General features: G+C 37.7%; 1 long non-coding RNA gene across 2 annotated transcripts; it reads left to right on the top strand.

Annotated features, from left to right (window-relative positions):
- Window positions 1-297: 297 nt before the first annotated feature.
- Window positions 298-7,210, top strand: LOC124220254 (uncharacterized). 2 transcript variants are annotated; one of them, XR_006883544.2, is made up of 5 exons: window positions 298-432; window positions 728-835; window positions 1,455-5,233; window positions 5,783-6,179; window positions 6,250-7,210. It is a non-coding gene; the product is annotated as an uncharacterized lncRNA (long non-coding RNA). The 2 variants fall into 2 exon arrangements; XR_006883545.2 differs by having other exon boundaries at window positions 5,783-6,423; window positions 6,693-6,707.
- The last annotated feature ends 3,764 nt before the right edge of the window (window positions 7,211-10,974 follow it).

The following is a 10,974-nucleotide window of genomic DNA, read 5'->3' as shown; positions in this document are numbered from 1 at the left end:
CTCACGTCGTGTAGAAAAATAGTATTATATTGTGATAAATTAAAGAGGAAAAATATTTATTACACTAAAAATGCGTATCTGTAAACTAACTATTAATTTTTCTGCGAGTATTTGTTGCTACGAAAGTTTCGATATTTCTGTGTCAAGCCTTTTTTGCGATAGAGATACGTGGACTTTCATATCTGGAGATGTGTACGTCAGCGTCGAGATAAACCGGGGAACCACCTTAAGTAATAACATTTCTTATCGTCTCGGGGTCATGTCAGCGTTAATATTATATAGATTCGTCAAGCAATTGTGAGGTTATCGATGATTCGCTGCAGTCACGCAAGTTCAAAGAAGATTCCGCGCTTTTACTCCCGTCTTATAAAAGGCCTTGTTTTGCAAGCGAAGAGCACATTAACGATCTTGAAGCAGAGCCGGTTGAATAAGGTAAGGATTGAGCGTCATTGTACAATTCGTAACGAATTTTCCCCGTGTTTCACAACGTGACAAAAAAATATTAACTATCATTAACCGGTTGAAAGCAATACCACCGATTTTGAAACGTATCATCGCCGGATGAGGATCAAATTAATTGCCATGCGTTTTTCTTCGTCTTTTTATAACACTAAACATCTCGTGCACGTGAATAACATAAGTTGACCAAATAGTAGAACAGACTGCATGGTTATTTGTGACGGTGGAATAATCAACGATTTACTGAGAGTAATTTTTTTTCATACAGTAGATCACCATGAAGACCGTCGTTCTAATCGTTTCTGCAATCGTTCTAACTGCGATGGTTGGATTATCTTCAGTTCAAGCCAGCGAAAGGCAGCCGGCTTCTCTCGTCGTAAGTATTTCCGTTTTCATACAATCGGTACTAGAAATAGGGCCGGTCACGGAGGTTTAGGGGGGTTTAGGGGGGGGGGGGGGGATATTTTTAAAAATTAGCATACTCCCATCAACGAGCTTGGTACGCTATTTTTTTTTCAAACATTTCACTTTTGTTGCCAGTTTTATTGCGAGAGTATCTGGAAAAATTGCGGCTACGCTTCTGAGCTTTCTTGAAAAGAAACGGCTCTATTGAGAGAGTCGACTGTAAAGATATTAGATTCTACGAAAAGTAACTCACATCGATTGAATTTATCTTACGCTTTTACTAAGATTTCTGCTAACGAGATTGCCCGTGAACTGGGTACTGGAACCGAAACATTGAATTCGATCATTTCGAGAGAATTCTATTGATACATTTATGTTCCGTATACGCGATTAGAAGACGTAAATGTTATCATTTCCAGAAGAATCGTTTAATTTCTTTTTATTCTCCATTGGCAATCCAAAGATCCACGTCGTCTTATTCCAATTAATCTAACGGCATACTATTCATCTTTAATTGGGTATTAACCAGCAATAATGAGTCGTTGACTAATTAAACAGCGTGCATGTTTCGTAATATATGTGTATTTCAGGAACGCTTGGCGAACTCTGCGAATACACGTGTTCGAAGATCAGATAGGAGTTTATCAGATATGATAATCAATGCACCCGGTATACCCTACGACAGGAAGAAAGAGATGCTCGACCAAATCCATGCGATGAATATGAAGATAATCGGTAACTTTAACTGATCGCTTAATGGACGTTAGTAGTACATCGTAAAAATTTGTGCAACTATGCATTACCGATTCGTATTTCGGTACTTTATTCTTTCTTTTGTAGCTTTAAGAATAATTTGACATAAGTTTCGAAATGAAGTTTGAAAAATTGACGAGTTGCGAAGCTATCAATGCTGTATGGCAATAATAAAGTCTTCAGAAGCTGATAACTTAATTGCTAAAAATGATGAGGCATTATGAGAGTTAAAGGAGCCGAAAGTTTTGAATTTGAAAAATGTCATTAAAACTTTTTCTTCGCGATAATATCCAAGAAAGTGAAATGCAAAGACAGATTCTCCGTTCTTCGCCAATTATTGTAACCCCATCAACACAATTTGTTATTCTTTCGTTTCAAAATTGTTCTAAGTATACAAATGCGATTAGTGTTATAAAATGATTACAGAATGTTTTTAAAAAATTCTAAAAGGTCGTATCGAACTTGTGAAATTTTCAAAATACCGCATGTAATAATGACGAAGGACTTTTTTCGTCTGTAGTTTACTCGCAAACCAATATCCTAAAATGTCTGAAATTCCGAAACCAACTTGACATTGATGAAATAAAACTGGTCAGCAAAATTCGTTGGAAACTTGTCACATCACCTTTTTAAACTTCTTCGGGAAGCGTTGCTTCTTGACACGAGTGACGCAGTTTGTGGCTGTTTCGGGTCTATCCGGCCCCCCCTTGTGGATTGTCCCTATATTTTTCCACTCTGGCTGTACTCTGGATATTGGCCACTGTTCCAAACGCGTTACGGGGATTACAGAGAACTCCAGAACTCTGGGTATAAGGCATTTCACAGGCTTAGCCAATGTGTAAGCGTGGCGTAACGACTTCGAGTATCGTTGTCGCAGTTTACAAGGATAGCGTCCCTAACCCCGGGATCCCGAAGGGCTCCTTGTTTAGGGATTCCTAATACCTGATCCTTTCCTTGGATCCTGTAATTAGAACATAGGGTCGCGAGTACATTATCGGCTTGCCTTACTGGTTTGAGAGCGTTACGGAACCGCTGATCCGTTTTAATTATGGTTGAAACTGAAATTGACTTCAAGTCTGTTGAAATTTCTGGTAAGTTTGTAAACTGTTCGATTCCTTCGACCATCCACGACTCCGGGTTACGATTAGAGAAAGATACTTTCTAATACATCGACACATTTCTTGATCAGCGATATTTTTAGGTCGGAAATTTTCAATGTTTTGCAAAGGCATCGATAAAAACCCTTTGGACACCTATTCGATGATTTGTTGATTGATTTAGATGTCAATTGCATAAATCCGAGTACGAACCCAACAAATGATACCCACGGAAAAGTAGCTTCAAGCCAGCGATATTCCGAGATTGGATGTGAAATGTCTTCTTTAAAAAGAAATACCTAGAAAAGAGAGAAGTATGACAAAATTTTTGAAACCTTAATCACTTCCAATTCAAAATACCTCTTTTATTTTGGCCACACTGGAAGCATCAAATTGTACTTCGGTGAATCACCGTAAATGATGAAGCTTTCTTGTTAATTTCACTGTTTTACGTTGTTTTTGTAAATTTCGATCCACAGCTTATAAGAATTGAAACAGACGAATTTTTTCAAACAATTTTCCGACAAAGTGACCGTCGGCAAACTACTCGCCGCGTTCTCGCGTTATTTTACCAATCAGCGACCATTTCGACACCACCAAAAATTCCCGCTATTCCGTGTCGACGATGCGTAGTTGACGACGAAATTCCGAAGCGATTCCAGCGATGATCTGACTCGCGATCTGTAGGTTCCGGGTCGCCGCAGCGTAAGCCGGATGCTTGCGATAGTTGACGTATTCCTGTTGTCCTGCGGTATTTGGGCCCTGGATTAGCGCACCAGGCAAGGAAGCTTCACCGGGATAACCTGACGAGACGAAGTAGGAAGTCGATGTGCCAGGTGATCCGTAAGATATCGAAATGCTTCCGGGTACGGAGTAGAACACGGTCTGGATTCCTGGTCCAGCTGCGATCCGGATTAACGAAGGTCCTGCAACTGAGACTGGAATCAAATGTTCCAGAACGTAAGGCAAACGCGGTTTCGGTTTTTATGGATTATAATTTGGTGTCAATCCAAGACTATCTGATGCCTGATTTTCTAATTAACGTAGAAAAATTCTTCTAAGATAGTTGAGGGGTGGAAAGGATGAATTTGAACCTTCGTGAATCTAAAATGCAAATTTTGTTTTCCTGAAAAATTTCATCAAATTTTGATCCAACTCTCTTGTTCAAACTCGTTATAAACGGTTCTTTTCAAGTTTCGAGGTTATGTTTTTTCACCATTTCTCGAAAGGTTGAATCGAATGAGGATTTTTTAAAAAACCTTTTTCTGATTTTTTTTTAACGCATTCTCTTTCGAAAACGAGTAATTTGCGTTTCTTCTAGCTTTTTTCATTTAAACAGCTGGTATTGAATGTTATCGCTGATTGAAAATACGTTGATTATAAGTCAAAATCATCAATACTGAAAGAGTAGTTGAAATAAAACTACCCAGTGTTCTTCAAACTTGCAGAAATTGTTTTATAGCGTGCTAAAAATTCAGCTAAGGGCAGATAATGATCAAGTTAGCATGGAATGCCCTGTACATTATTTATAGCAATATAGACTTGACTATTGAAAAACGCGAAATTTGTTTCCAGGACTTTGTCCAAAAACAGTCTACTGAATAAAATAAATGAAATCGAAGAAATTTACCAGATTTTTAACAATATCATAACGATTTGCAACAAGGCATCGGCATTAGGGTGGCATCTGACTTTTTCATTCATAGGGTGTACAATTCGTTTAGATTGCCGTTTACGATGATGTGAATTCATTATCAGATAGTAGCACCAACGCCCACTAAAATCATGCAGTTAAAATTTTTTTTTTTTCAATTATTACTACAATAAAATATGCACTAAGTTTGTACCCGAAAAATGTCTGTTTTAAATAGAAAAATCAAACCTCTTACAGGCAGGGATTATAATCGAGATAAAAATGTGAAAAAATTAAGGAACCGTTCTTTAATTAACATATTTGAAACCGATTTGTAAGAAGTCTGATAAAAAACTCGTTCGAACCCCAATCGATATCCATTCTTTTCTTCATAATTTTGATCCTTTTTATCTTTGCAGTCTTAAAGCAGGATCTTCGTAGCATAGAGATTTAAACGTTAGACAAATATCGCGTTTGGCTCGTTAATCTCCAGTGTTCCTGGATCATACTTGAGTGAATTTTGGTCCAACGTACCCTGATTCTGCGGAGGCGGTGTATTGACAGTGTTCTTAGGAGGATTGACTTCTCGACCTCCGTGACTCCCGGGGGCGTTATTTTTCTCGGCTGACTCAACCGCTCCCATCATATCGATCGTGTTTCTAATCGCGGAGGCGTGAGAAGCAAGCAAGCTGCAGGCGACGATCAGAATAAGTACGCTCCGAAGATCGTAGCGTCTCATTTTCCTCAGGTCAACAACACACGCGTGTGGGTGCAATGTGCGTGATAAAAAAATTTTCATACCCGAATGTCTCCTTTGCTGGAAGAGAAAATTTTTATACTGTGATCAGAAGAATGAAACGTTCTACGTTTATTTTACTTATTAATTGTAAGTATGACAATAAATTTCCGTAATCGTATTGGTTTAAATTTTTGAATATTTTGAATTTTTACAAGTATTTCATCGAGGGGAATTAATGGTAAGATTTTTAGAAAAGAAAGAGCGACTCGGGCATGGCGATTGGCATGAAAACTCGAAATTTCGTTGGAAAATTAACCTGCAAAGTAATAATTTGCCTATTCTCCACAACGTTTTCGTGAATTAAGAAGCATGTGATAAAATTTTTAAGAATCAAATTCGAGTTTTCGGTTTTTTTCAAGATATTATATTCTGATTATATACTTTTATGAAATTAAGTCATTCGTCATTTTACTGATGGATGAAATTATTTCAATAACCATAAACTATTTTTTAATGTCCCGTTGAATTCTTGTGGGAATTTCATTCTCGTTTAGGTTTGGATTATTTTTCATACAGTTAGCAGAATTTTTTTAACATTATTTTCATTTTTCACATAGTTTCCCCGAGTGAATTTGTAAAATTGATTAATCTTCGCTGCTCTTACTCAATTCGCATAAGCATAATCGTTTTTCGAAGGAACACCGCAGATCTCCGAACAAGCAGTCACGATCAGTTTAATGACAAGACACTTTGCATTTTGCACTGTTTGCATCACACCAGCGACGCCTAAGTTCAGGAGATATTCTTGGTCCGAGAATTTTCACACACGAGATGATGCAATTCATCGCCTATAAAGACGTTGGAATATTATTGACGTACCTTATGTGCGATCGCTGGAGCTGTTAGATGCAAGAAAGAAGCGTTGCGGTGATGTAAACTCGCCTATGTTCAACCTTCTACTGCAGTTCTTCAACTTCGATGAAACTGTATTTATACGAGTACAGCCGATCCCCCATAGCCAGTGTAGTATAAAATGCGAATAAGCATGGACATCATTTATCCACACCATTGTAACATCGATAGAAGCTCAAACGTAAGTCCGATTCTATATTATATTGTCGTGTATATGGATATTCAAATTTCAATATTTTATTCGCTTTTAGAAACAAACAGGCTGAAATGAAAAAGAAGAAAATAAAATAGATCGAAGATGAGTAACAAAAAATCGCAATATCGAAACTGCGATTCAATTTCGTTACAGATTGTAAGGCTGCTCATTTTTTACATATTATTTTTGCCGGTAGACTGCAGAGGAGTGGATATCTATCAACTATTAGGTATACGTATATTATGCGGCTCTTGATCTTTCGATTCGTGACTAATCGCACCTTTCACCGTTTGCTTGAAATTAACACTGACAGAATCCTTGGTCCTTGAGTTGGCTCGTTGCAGCTGTAATTACGATGCACTCGCAACTACTTGCGAGTCTAACTATTTGTGATAATGATGACTAAGTACTTCTACGTTCGAAACTTTAACGGGTTGATAATACTGGCCGTGCAATCAAAAATCTTGGATATATTGTATCGTCCTCTTTTTTCGGCAGGATTGCGCAGGGAGAAATATAAGGAAGACTAACTAAATAAACAACAAACAATTCTCCAATGATACACATGCTACTCTGATTGCGTCATTTTCGTTTTCTTTCGACATAACAAGAAGACATATACTGGAGAAAAATAGTCCAAGTACCTAGTAATGTTCATTGATGCCTTACCCTTACGGCTAACTTGTTTCCCGATCCGAAATAAAATGCGAGTTCTATTCTATACGAATTATGTGACAAATGACTGGCGACGCAGCTGTCGTGAGAGATTGGGAGTCATTGTCACATAATTCGTATAGAATCGAACTCGCACCTTGTTTCGGACCGATAACAAGCCGAAGAATTGCAGGTTTTAATTCTTATTTTTCACTCGATTTACCTGTTTTATTGGCATTTCACCGCCGGTGAGTTATAATCATAAATAATCTGACAGTTTATTCCCATACTTATTAAATTTTTTGCAATAATGTTTCAAATTTAATATCGTCGTTGTATCCGTGAGTTTTATTCTCGAGTGGAGAAAATAAGTGGCCGAGTTTTCACAAATAATATACCATATGTCGAAACAAGAACAAATATTCGTCTTATCATTTTTTTTTAATATTGACCCGACCCGCAGCAAGTTGAGTACACAGGACACTCCAGCTCCGGTGTACTTGAGTCTCTTCTGGCTAAGGTAAATATGAAAATAATTAGATTAACCGTCCAGACGGTAAGAAAATTTGGTTTAATAACATTTGCGGTAAAATTTATCCACGAGAATTTCATCCACACTGTAATGTAAAAATGCATGGATGTAATATATTTGTGTGTGTAATCCGTGGGTTAATGAGGAATTTGTCTCGGTACCACCGTATGTAGTATCGTATGATGTGTCAGGCACAGACACTCTCATATACTAATTATCTAGTAAAGCAGCCTTGGAGGCATGGAGGATAAGATTAAACTGGGATTTCGGTACACAGTAATCAGCCACGTATTAACGTGACATTGGCCCCTTGTTTAAGTTAGGCTCATTTTACCACCCTGAAGGATGGTAATCCTAACCTTAAAAGGTGCAGGTGTATAATGTATTTTTTTTGCCTTTGGGTTGGCAGTCCGAAATAAACATAGAAATCAAATTTCAAGGCCGAAAAAATTGAATCAATGAAACAGAATTTTACTAATTTTGATATTTTTAGTTTGGTATAGGGTGAGAAAAAATTCGTACATCCGAAATGTTTGTTATCGATACTCCGAGTTCATGGTATCGATAGGAATCAAGAAGCAGTGACGGTAGTTATTTATTACGCGGAGAGTCGAAGTTAACGTCTGTAATAAAAAGTTGAAATACAGTATGGCTAGACTGTCGAATGCTGCAATAATCCTGATCGACTGACATTTTAAGTTTGTCAATTTTCTGAAGATTCGAGCTTCTCGGATTGCAAGAGTCGAGAAGCCGAAAACTAGAAGGCTTTACGTCTCGTTTTACGACGCCCAAAAGACAACCAAAGCCTTGAAGACGTCATTAAGACGTAAGTCTTTCGGACTTCATAAAACGAGACGTAAAACCATCTGGCGACGTCATCCGGACATTTTCTCAGTGTTTGATAGTTGGGGAAGGACAATCTTGGTAGATTAGTGGTCGATCGATTCACGGCTACCACAGAGGATATGAAATACGATAGATAAAGTTACGAGTCAGCTGCGAAGCTGGCTGTCGGAAGCGAGCTTTTATCGAATATCGTAGAGACGCTTCTTCAGTACGCGAAAATGAATCTGGCGGTGCAAAAATTTTTCCGTTTCTTGTTCGAAAGGAATTTTGAATTTAGAAGAAATGCAGTAAAACAAATACTATTCGCAATTACAAGTCAATTATTTCACGTCGTCTACATTCACATTTGTTCACCACAGCGGATGCTCGAAATTTTTTTTCTCGTCCAGTTAGTGAGGGAGAAGAAGAATTAAGGCTGGATAACGGGAGTGCAAGGGAAAGCGGAAATAGAATAGCATTCATCCACTAGTCCGTATATTTTCTTCTCCGAGAAGGCGACGTGTGCAGAAGCGTCCCTGGGGAAGAGAGGCGATAAGTGATCCTGGCAACAGAATCAAATCGTCAGATTGCTTGAACCAATCTACGAGACAGTTTCCTCCAATAACTTTCCGCCCAACCGTATTATCGAGCGAGATGTATCTGGTGCTGGCATCTGGGATAAAGTGTCTACAGATACTGATTCACTCTCGCTTGGAATCTTATCTTCTTTTGAGATTGAGTAAAACACGTTTCCTGGTTATTAGTGCCCGTGCATTAAATCACCATTAAAATCAACTTTTCCAGGCGTCATAAAAATTGTGCAACTGTTATAGTTCTCAGTTGACAGCCTATATGCTCCAAGTCAGGTGACCCAAAATTTCGTTAATGAATCGTCATGGGAAGATTATATAATTCCATAAAATACGGACATTTTTTGGTACACATATCTCAAATTATGACAAGTAACGTTGAACTATGCAGCTGATATGATTAAGAGAGATTTTCACTTGGTATCCAAGGTCCAAACATCCATAGATGTTGACGTTTCAGCCCATTGCTGGGGACCCTCCTTAGATGTATAATATTTGTTAGAATAACTTACGTCACATATAATCATTTGACAAAACCCCGGACGAAAAATATGATGATTAACAAAACAATGCGATTAAGTTCTGTAAAATGTAAATCTTCTGCGAGAACATTCGAACGTGATCACAAATTGTGGCTTATTTCCTTTCGTCAGAGTTATTCCATTTCGTAAAATAATCTCAAATAGTAAGGCAAACAAGGGTCAAATAAAAATTAAAAAAGTTAAGAAAATAACGCCCTACCGTGATCTAATTTTTTTCCTCAATATCTTGTATCACGCGACATATACGTCATTATTCATTGCGAAAGTAATTCTTCTAGATTATCATAGCGATAATCAGGACAGTTTAAGTTTTGGCAATATCCCTACTAAATGTCAGGTGTCAGTGAAACTGTTGTACGTAACACACTCGCAAATCGTTAAACGTGTAACAGAATGGGCAGGAATTAAATTGTACACGTACATATGTCTAAATCCATGGCAATAAGAAAAATAACAACGGCCAAAGAACCGGTCGTAGTTATCAGTGCCCTGATCATCGTGAGAGTGAAATGAATTTCTAGATCGACATTCAATACTGTAACACTTTTAACAACTCACACCGTTTATTCGGTATTATTTATTATCGAGGAATTTTTTTTTTCTCTGTCTGATTATTGTGGCACTTCATCATCGTTCAAAGTAAGACCAAGTACGAGCAAAAGTCAGAGTTTTTGAAACGGTGCCATTTCTCACAGATAAAGTCAAGGTAACGGTAATTATCCTGATTGGTCTAGACCGCACTGCCCATTCACGAGATCTCAAAGTTGGAGTTAGAACCTACCCATTATTTTGAAACGCTCTAGCGCGTACAGAGAAAGGGTTTATAGATCGAATTTGCCAAAAGGTGTCAGTACACTCTTCTTTCGAGCTTAGATTGTTTAGACGAAATTCTCATGCGTGTGTCAGATGGGCCCGAAACAATAGGTGCAGTAAAAATGAAATACTTCCATATTGTGTAGCGCTAACTTCACGGATATTTTGGTGAACCATATATTATATAGTTTACTCTAGCTGAAGTTAGTCCAACAACGAAAGTCACACGTCAGAAATCTGACTAATTATATCCGTTTATAAGACGGAAGGTGAAACCCCCTTCCGTTCCTCAGATTTACTCTTCCAAGATGCATAAATTACATTACACCTTCTGGCGGGGACTTGTAATGAATTTATTAGTTCAAAGTTCTGCTGAGTAATTCATCATTTTGTATGCATAGATAATGTAATTTGTTAATTGACGGGAGTAATGGTGGAAGAAAATGGAAATTATAAAGATACCAAAACGTATATGAACAGGAAAGTTTTGGTTATAGGTACTATACCGAACTTCTTTGCGCGTTTGTCCAAGCCAATCCAACTGAAATTAATTTCCTGAAGTCTGGTATCAGATTAAATGGTAAAGAATCTTATCTTTAACTAGAAATCAGATGATTTTTTTCGTCATCCTGCAGTGAAAGCTTGTTGAGAAAATACCAGTAAACCTTTTCCAACTATTTTTCTTAATCAGTTACCCAGCTCTGTCGGTAATTCAATGATTTATTTTGGAAGTACAGTTATTTGCGTGCCGTTTTTTTGTGCTGTTCCGAAAAGCTTCTTTACGGATAAGACGATAAAATAACACACCGTGTGTTTTGACGCGG

Source organism: Neodiprion pinetum, chromosome 5 (assembly GCF_021155775.2).
Source record: "Neodiprion pinetum isolate iyNeoPine1 chromosome 5, iyNeoPine1.2, whole genome shotgun sequence".
NCBI classification, from domain to species: domain Eukaryota; kingdom Metazoa; phylum Arthropoda; class Insecta; order Hymenoptera; family Diprionidae; genus Neodiprion; species Neodiprion pinetum.
The sequence above is the reverse complement of the archived record's forward strand: the minus strand, read 5'-3'. Positions and strand labels throughout refer to the sequence as shown.